Source organism: Octopus sinensis, linkage group LG13 (genome assembly GCF_006345805.1).
Source record: "Octopus sinensis linkage group LG13, ASM634580v1, whole genome shotgun sequence".
NCBI classification, from domain to species: domain Eukaryota; kingdom Metazoa; phylum Mollusca; class Cephalopoda; order Octopoda; family Octopodidae; genus Octopus; species Octopus sinensis.
In genome coordinates, this window is record NC_043009.1 from 26,411,104 (window position 1) to 26,421,103 (window position 10,000).

The 10,000-nt window shown below is 39.2% G+C and overlaps 1 long non-coding RNA gene across 2 annotated transcripts in view; it reads left to right on the forward strand.

The window, feature by feature from the left end:
• Positions 1 to 10,000, forward strand: part of LOC118765779 — a 264,728-nt gene that overhangs the window by 224,457 nt on the left and 30,271 nt on the right. Inside the window, exon 1 of one of the 2 annotated variants that reach the window (XR_005001656.1) lies at positions 4,501 to 4,540. The exons of the other annotated variant lie outside the window; for it this stretch is intronic. This is a non-coding gene — a long non-coding RNA (uncharacterized LOC118765779). Of the gene's footprint in view, positions 1 to 4,500; positions 4,541 to 10,000 lie in introns of those variants that run through there. 2 annotated transcript variants of the gene reach the window in all.

Genomic DNA, 10,000 nt, shown 5'->3' on the forward strand with positions numbered 1-10,000 from the left:
ATACTGTCAGCAAAATTTTCTCAATGATTAAGACTCGTTTTTCCATTTTGGTTGTTTTTGTTTTTCTCGGTATTGCAAAAGGAAAAAGACATTAATATTCTTAGCTTCCAAATGTAATTGAATACATCTTTTAATTAATTACCTACCTTAAATTTTCAACCTGATTCAGTTGTAAGATAATCTCTTACGATAATCCTGCATTTATTCCGGTTGAGATTGGTTTTAGTATATAAGAGTAACAAACTCCAGCTCGTTCGTTTTGCTGTACTGGGGAAACATTTATAAAACTGATTTGCTTGCAAAAGTTTGCATAAACGCGGCTAATGATAACTAATCAACGAAATTTTATTAATCTTCTCAAATATATAATATGAAACATTGATTTACTTCATTCTTTATTTCGAAAACATTCAAACTTGAAATCATAAAATATATAACCAAGCAACTTACCCTTATTCGCCAAAATTACTGACCTCCTACTAAAATTTGAAATCATTATTATAACCATGATCTTAATGCGATTTACTGTGATATTAATATCAGGTCAAGGCGACGAGTTGGCAGAAACGTTAGCACGCCGGACGAAATGCTTAAGTACCAGTTACGTACTGGGGTCGATCTAATCGACTTCCCCAAAAATTTTGGGTTTTGTGCCTAGAGTAGAAAAGTATATTTTTCTTTCTTCTTCAGCGAGCTGGTAGAATCGTAAGCACGCCGGGCGAAATGTTTAGCGGTATTTCGTCTACCGTTACGTTCTGAGTTCAAATTCCGCCGAGATCGACTTTGCCTTTCATCATTTCGGGGTCGATCAATAAAGCACCAGTTACGCACTTGGGTCGATATAATCGACTTAATCCCTTTGTCTGTCCTTGTTTGTCCCCTCTGTGTTTAGCCCCTTGTGGGTAGTAAAGAAACGCGTTATGGTCTTGAGAAAAACACTTTATTTCACGTTGCCCCAGACCCCTTAGCTGTAAATAAGTAAAATTTTGAGAGATTGACTTACAAGGGATAGAAGGTAACCTGAGAAAATCACTCAGATGGAGGTCTCGCGAACCACGTTTCATATTCAGCGATAGAAAAGGTGAATAGTACCACTTGTATCATGAATCCCAACTGGATGGGGTTGGTTGTTCAACCAATTCGAAGAAGGAATGAAAAATGAAGAAGTAAGAGCAGAATTGTGGTGAGAATGGAATCTACGTACGCTGAGTTCAAAAATCTACCAAAGGTCAAGCTTATCCATCATCAATTCTTATCTATTCTTTTACTTGTTTCAGTCATTTGACTGCGGCCATGCTGGAGCACCGCCTCTTAGTCGAACAAATGGACCCCAGAACTTATTCTTTGTAAGCCTAGTACTTATTCTATCTGTCTCTTTTTTCGTACTGCTTAGTTACGGGGATGTAAACACACCAGCATCGGTTGTCAAGCGATGATGGGGATGGACAAACAGACAAACAAACATACACACGCATACACACACATATACGTCAAACTTCTTTCAGTTACCATCTACCAGATCCACTCACAAGGCTTTGGTCGTCCCGTGGCAATAGCAGAAGACACTTGGAGAGTGAAATTTCAAACATAGAATGTAGGCGGGACTGTGTAGATAGGTTATAGATAAAGGGGAGACATTTTCTGTCTATGTTATGGGGGCTGTAGAACACTGGGTTGCCTGAATGTGTAGTTTGGTGTTGGCAGGAAATAAAGTGTAAAATGTAGTTTCGATTAGAACTCGCAAACATTTCAACTGGAAACGAAGAATATCCACCAGATTTACTGTTTATTATTGGCAGAGGCATTTAGGAAACTATTGTTGGTATCAGGGTACTGTGACATTACGAATATCCCTGCTATGAGCCAATTCAAATGTTTACGATAGACTCAACTCCATTGAAGACACCCATGGGTCAGCGTATTATATTAAACCGGGTGGTCGTCCGGGTATATTTCCAGTAGTAATTACACCAACGAATCTACAACTTTTGTGTTCGTTTTCCGCTAAGCTTTGACGTTCATCTGACATATTTTAACCAAACGTTTTGTTTAAAGACAACTTCTGTTTTTGCTTGACATAAGGACACGAAAGAATGTCTTGTTTTCTTTTTCCTTCTTTTTCCTTTAATTTCAAATATCCGATCACATTATCAACTGAGATCTAAATTCGATCATGCGTGTATGCGTGTGTCTTCGTATCTAGTGTCGTTGTATCTAAGCATGTGTATGCATTTGTGTGTATGTGTGTACATAAGTGTGTGTGTATGCATATTATATATATATATATATATATATATATAGGCATATATGTATGTATATATTGTACATGTGTATGTTTTTATAGAGTAAATATATATATATAATATGTAAATATATATTATGTATGGATATTATATATTATATATATATATATTATACCTCTGCGTGTAATGTGTGATGCATGTAGTGTGACCGTGTGCGTGGTGTCCTGCACGCACGTGTTGTGTGTGTGTGTGTGTGCTGTACGGGTGGTTAGAATCCCAGATGTTATTGACAAGTTGTTTTAGAATAGAATTTAGAAAATACCGTAGATTTCGTTCTGTAAATGATTTACAAAGAAGAAAAAGAACCGATTCCATTTGTTCTACAAATGGAATTGATTGGAATTCACCTTTGGTTGTTTAGTAAACTTCTTGGAGCAATGTGGGAGATAAAATTGGGTATCGATCCAGAACAAAAGATAGATAATTTAGAAAACAGAGAGAGACTGAGAGGAAGATGGAGAATGAGTACATGGGAAGAGGCGGTGGTGGTGGTGGCTGTGTTGATGGTGGTGGTAATAGTGATGGTGACAGTGTGGGGAGGAAGATGGTGGTGGTTGTGGTGGCCATGACACTGTTGATGGTGGTAGTAGTGATGGTGGTAGTAGTGATGGTGGTGTTGGTGGTGGTGATGTGCTGGAGGTGATAAGTAGTGGTGGTTGTGAAAGTTGTGGTTGTGGCAGTGCTGGTGATGATGGTGGTGGCGGTGATGGTGGCGGCGGTGATGGTGGCGGCGGTGGTGGTGGTGGTGGCTATGATGATGGTGGTGGTGATGGTAGTGGTGATGGTGGTGGTGATGGTAGCGTGAGTAGAAAAGATTATATTATATATTATATACAGGCGCAGGCATATCTGTGGAGTTAGAAAGCTCACTTTGCAACCACATGGTTTCGGTTTCCGTTCCACAGCGCAGCATAAGTGTCTTCTACTGTGTCTTCTCGGGCTTACCAGTGCTTCGTGAGTGGGTTAGTAGATGGAAACTATATGAATGCCCGTCGTATTAGAATTTTCTTCAGGTCGAATGTACCATCCCGCTCAAAAGGTCCCTGAATAAGGGTTGTTTAAGGATATTGAACAAACACACATGTTCCCAGAGTTGAATTATTCAAACCCCAAAGAATTGCTCTTAACACATGGCTATAATGCTCAACCTCTACTTCTGCTCGTGAACAGAGATGCACATATCGTCAGCCACTAAGGGACATGCTCAAATAATTAAGGTCAAACAACTGTGATATTGAGCAGAATATTTGCTGTAGCACGTCATTTTTATACCAAGACAAAACAATGTACATGATAGCACTTCCAATCAGTTCAGGTCAGAAGTCATGAGAGCCATTTCCTGGTATTGCATCAGGGCAAATTATTATTATTATTATTATTATTATTATTATATTATATTAAGGTTGTGAGCTGGTGGAATTGTTAGCACGCTGGACGAAATGCTTAGCTGTTTTTCGTCTGTCACTACGTTCTGAGCTCAAATTCTGCTACGGTCGACTTTGCCTTTCATCTTTTCGGGGTCGACAAATTAAGTACCAGTTGAGTACTGGGGTCGATGAGATCGACTGTCCCCCTCCCCACAAGATCTAGACCTTGTGCCTATAGTAGAAAGGATTATTATTATTATCATTGTGCTGTCCAATTCATTTCCGAGATTGTATACATAAAATTTTCACGTGCAGCTTACAGACAAGATGGATCACCTATATTATTTTCAACATTAATAGTTTTCGCCTTTTCTGAATTAAATTCCATTAAATATTAGTTAAATAAATGTCCGGCCATCACAAGTAAAGTCCTCATCCTGTCACCGCGATATCCCACAAGTTAATCTTAATCAAAGCAGTGACAGGAATAGATATAGTGTTTCCTCATTAGCAAGGACTATTGATCTTTCCATAGAAGGCTACTCAAATCTTCTAGAAGACGTTTTGCCGATTCAATCAGCGCCATAACATGCCTGTCATCTGGCTTGATGACTTCCTCCTACTTCTCTTTTAGAAAGGTGACAAGGGTGTTGTTAGGGACGACCATCTTACAACAAGTATTCGGATTATGTCTTAAGGGTCTTTTTTGTTTTCTTTCTTTTCTTTCTACAAGTCTTGGAAGGTTTTCAAAATGATAATTGGTACCAATAGACTTCGTCTTACTAAAACATTTTTACTTGTTTCAGTCATTGGACTGCGGCCATGCTGGGGCACTGCAATGAAGGGTTTGGTCGAACAAATCAACCACAGGTATTTATTTTTAAGAGTGGTATTTATTCTATCTTTCTCTTTGTCGAATCATTAAGTTACAGGAATGTAGACAAACCAACATCGGTTGTCAAGTGGTGAGGGGAGACAACACAAACACACAAAGACAAGCACACATATCTTAATCTGTCTCTCTCTCTCTCTCTTTATATATATATATATATATATATATATATATATATACACACACACATACACACACAGAGACGACGGGCTCCTTTCAGTTCCCGTCTACCGAATCCATTCACAAAGTTTTAGTCGACTCGAAGACATTGTAGAAGACACCCAAAGTGTCAAACAGTGAAATTGAACCCGGGACCATGTGGTTGACAACCACACTCTTATCACACAGCCACGCCTGCGCCTAAGATATTTTTATTTTTATTTTTATTTTTAAAAATGTACCGGACACTTTTAAACTACGCCCAAAAGATAAAAAAAAGAGAAAATGTCTTTGTGTTTCCACCCCCACCCCCACCAACAACAACACCGTCGCTTAACAACCAGTGATGTTTTGTTTATGTCCTCGAAACTTAGCTATTGACAAGTCAGGACAATAGACTAAGTACCTGGTGCCATGCAGTGGAACTGAACGCTGAACCATGTGACTGCGAAGCAAGCTTCTTACCACACAACCACACCTGAAATTCTTTGCATCGTTTAGTCCATACCGTAGAATGCAGTACCACTAGCGTAGCTGGGAAGAGCGGTCCAGCCCGGGCGGCGCTTTTGGGTCTACTGTATGCAATATGTATTTTTTGTGGGATCCGGGGAGTGGCACACAGAAGAGGCGCCTCGGGCGGCACCTACTCTAGCTACGCAGTACCTTATTTTACCGTATAATATATCACACTTGTTTCGACTTTAGTCACAATGATGGCAGTTTAGGAAGGACACTTTAGTCGATTACAGGTTTCTTTTTAAAAAGAAAATAAGCAACAAGGCGGTGCCCCAGCATGGCCGCAGTCTAATGACTGAAACAAGTAAAAAACAAAACTCATCGCCGACTGTATTTGAACCATGTAACTATTGATTACGGTTGGACCACCTTATCGAATTCACCCACTGAATTTACCTTGTTGCAGTAAATATTGATTTTCTTAATCACTAGCATTGACATAAGATCACATAATTTATGCGGTTTGCTTCTATACTATAGCCTCGTCTCCACGAGGCTAAATTCGCTCGAATGATATAGTACCATAGCTGATTGGTACTATATTTTATCGATCTCAAAAGAAACGAAAAATATCATAAAACTCGGCAGGATTCGATCGTAGAACATAAAGGTTCATTAAAACTTTGGAATAAATATTTAAAATCAACCACAGCGAACACACATTCATATAATGCCTCAAGGCGGCGAGCTGGCAGAAACGCTAGCACACCAAGCGGAATGCTTAGCAGTATTTCGTCTGCCGAGGTCGACTTTGCCTTTCATCCTTTCGGGGTCGATTAAATAAGGACCAGTTACGCACTGGGATCGATATAATCGACTTAATCCCTTTGTCTGTCCTTGTTTGTCCCCTCTGTGTGTAGCCCCTTGTGGGCAATAAAGAAATAAGAAACGTTAGCACGCCGGGTGGAATGCTTACCTCTATTTCGTCTGCCGCTACGTTCTCAGTTCAAATTCCGCCGAGGTCGACTTTGCCTTTCATCCTTTCGGGGTCGATAAACCAAGTACCAGTTGCGTACTGGGGTCGGTCTAATCGACTGGCTCCCCACCCCAAAAAAAAATTTCGGGCCTTGTATCTAAAGTAGAAAAGATTCATATAATGCCTTGCTGTATTCGTTTCAACTCTCTGGGCTCTTAGTTCGAATTCAAGTCGCTGTCAATTTTGGTTTTCCTCATTTTAGTGTCAATAAAATTGTAAGAGTATTGAATGGTATACCTTGAGGTACCAATTCTAGATCCGTCCATTCGAGTTCAAATTCACTCTATCGCCGAAAACAACTGACATTTGTGTTAGGAGTTGCAGCCTTTAGTATCAGTTTCCCTGATTCGGTCAGCCTTTAGTATCATAGTTTCCCCTGATTCGATCAGAAAATCGACTGCTGCCAGCCATCACACACACGCACACACACACTGGCATGCGGCCATGCTGGAGCACCGCCTTGAAGGACTAAGTTGAACAAATCAACCCCACTTCTTATTTATTTTTAAGTTTGGTACTTTATCGGTTCCTTTGCCAACTCGCTAGGTTACAGGGGCATAAACAAATGAACATCGGTTGTCAAATGAGGTTGAGAGTTTAATACATGCACAGTTTACGTCTACTAATTTCATTCACAAGTCATTAATCGGGTCAACTCGGAATTATAGTAGAACATGTCCGGTAAGTTCACCGTCATCAATTCACCGATTTCTTTTCTTTTTCTTTTCAATAAAATAGTTTTTAACTATCAATGGTCGTGTGGTAAGAAGCTTTCTTCCCAACCACAGGGTTCCGGGTTCAGTCCCACTGCTTGACACCCTGGATAAGTGTCTTCTACTATAGACTCGGGCAGACCAAAGCCTTATGAGTGGATTTGGTAGACGGAAACTGAAAGAAGCCCGTCGTATATATATATATATATATTATAAAACGGGAAGCTTTATGAAAATAGACAAAAGACGAAGGCAGGTGGAAAACAAACAAACAATTGTATTAGTATGGCGCTCAGGAAGTATAAATAAAACAAGTCTTTAACGTTTCGAGCCTACGCTCTTCAACAGAAAGATACACAGAGAGAAAAAAAACACAGAAAGAAGGAGAGAAAAAAAATGCGTGCAGTAACTAACGAATCAACATGGCGATCTGATTTCGGCCAGAGGTCAAAGATCAAACATGAGACGCGAGAGCGAAATAAGGGGAGATAATAGGGTTGATAATAGGGTTGAATGACACTAGGATAGGTCTGGACAGGCGTATGTATGGGGTTGGTGTATGTATTAGTATGTATTAGTATGTATTAGTACGTATTAGTATGTATAAGTGTGTGTGTGTGTGTGTATGAGAGAGTATAAGTGCGTATGAGGGGTCTGGACGTGTGTATGTATAGGGTTGGTGTATGTATTAGTATGTATTAGTATGTATTAGTACGTATTAGTATGTATTAATATATATATATATATATATATATATATATATATATATACATGTGTGTGTGTGTCTGCTGTGTGTGTGTGTGTGTGTGTGTGTGTGTGTGTGTGTGTGTGCATTTATTTGTATTTCTGTCCCCACCTCCGTCATCGCTTGACAACTGATGTTGGTGCGTTTACGCTCCCGAAATTAAACAGTTCGACAAAAGAATCCGACAGAATAAGTACTAGGCTTACAAAGAATAAGTCCTGAGGCCGATTTGTTTGACTAATGGCGGTGCTGCAGCATGGTCGCAGTCAAATGATTGAAACGAGTAAAAGAATACTCCGAATGGATTTTCCTCGCGGTGAACTTTCTTCAAGGTGAATTAATGGCGGTGCACTTACCTGTAATCATAGAAGACACACACACGGCTAGGGTGTCGCACAGTGAGATTGAACCTGTTTCAGCAGAGTTGCAAAGCTAGCTTCTTAACTACACAGCCTTGCCCGCTTCTGTGATAAATATGTTCAATGAAAGACTGACAGAATATATCTACAGAACATTATGCTACCGATTGTTCAGTTGTTGCTGTACCGCATTTTGAGTTCAAATTTATTGATTTCAAATCGATAAATTCGTACTAGTTATAGAAATATTAACACCCATTCCATTGAACATCTCTTTCGTTAACAAAAAGAGAGAAAAATATTGGCCCTTTCCACTACTCGAGTAATTTTTTGTTATGCTTTATTTAAAAATAACAAAATTCACCAAATCATTTCTTGTTATGTAGAAAATTTAAGTGGAAGATGCTCTTTTTTACTCTAGGAACTAGGCCCGAAATTTTGGGGAAGTTAGATCATCCCCTGGTACACAACTGGTACTTATTTAATCGACCCCGAAAGGATGAAAGGCAAAGTCGACCTCGGCGGAATTTGAACTCAGAACATGAAGACAGACGAAATACCTATTTCTTTACTTCCCACAGGGGGCTAAACACAGAGAGGACAACCAAGGACAGACAAACGGATTAAGTCGATTATATCGACCTCAGTGCGTAACTGGTACTTAATTTATCGACCCCGAAAGGATGAAAGGCAAAGTCAACCTCAGCGGAATTTGAACTCAGAATGTAACGGCAGACGAAATACGGCTACGCATTTCGCCCGGCGTGCTAACATTTCTGCCAGCTCGCCACCTTATAAAGTGGAAGATGCTAACGTACCAATATCTCACATAGGCATGGTTGACAAACTTTCTTTGCAACGAAGTGGTTTCGGGTTCATTCCTAGTTCATGGCATCTTGCATAACTCTCTTTTTTCTCTTTTACTTGTTTCAGCCATTTGATTGTAGCCATGCTGAGCACCGCCTTTAGTCGAGCAAATCGACCCCAGGACTTATTCTTTGTAAGCCTAGTACTTATTCTATCGGTCTATTTTGCCGAACCGCTAAGTTACGGGGACGTAAACCCACCAGCATCTGTTGTCAAGCGATGTTGGGGGAACAAACACAGACACACAAACGTATACACACACGCACACACACACACATGCACACACGCACACACACACACACCACACATATATATATATATATATATATATATATATATATATATATATATAGATCAATAAATGGTGGGGTTGTGTTGACCGCACGTGAGAAATGATAAGCAAGGAAAAATTCTTTTTTAAATGCAGAATGCTCAAATGAAAGAAAATTTTAATAAAATGAGAATTGATAAAATATATAAATATATATTTATTCAACCGGTTTTCATATATATATATACATATATACAACGGGATTCTTTCAGTTTCCGTCTACCAAAGCATTCGAAAGTTAAAACGATGCAAAGCGCATTGTGAATCCCAACTGGATAGGGTTGGTTGTATATATATATATATATATATATATATATATATATAGTATTCTTTTACTGGAATGGTGTTGACAGTGACTTTGAAATTTCAGCTTGATACGACATTGTCAGACAGTCCGAAATTTCGAAGTCACTATCAATGCCATTTTTATCAATGGCTAGTGAATGTGTATGTACTCTGCAAAAAGTGTTGTTGAATCCTTCAGTTAAATGTAAAATTGTTTTTAATATAATCCAACATGAAGGCAACGAGCTGACAGAATCGTTGGCAAACCGGGAAAAATGTTTTGCAGCATTTCGGCAGTTTCTACGTTCTGAGTTCAAATTCCGCCGCGGTCGGCTTTGACTTTCATCCTTTCGAGGTCGATAAATGAGTACCGATTGAATACTATAATCGATTTATCCCCTCCCAAAATTGCTGGTCTTGTTCCGATATTTTAAACCAAAATAAGCATAAAAACAAACCTTCGCTCCGTTTTATTATATTTTTTTTT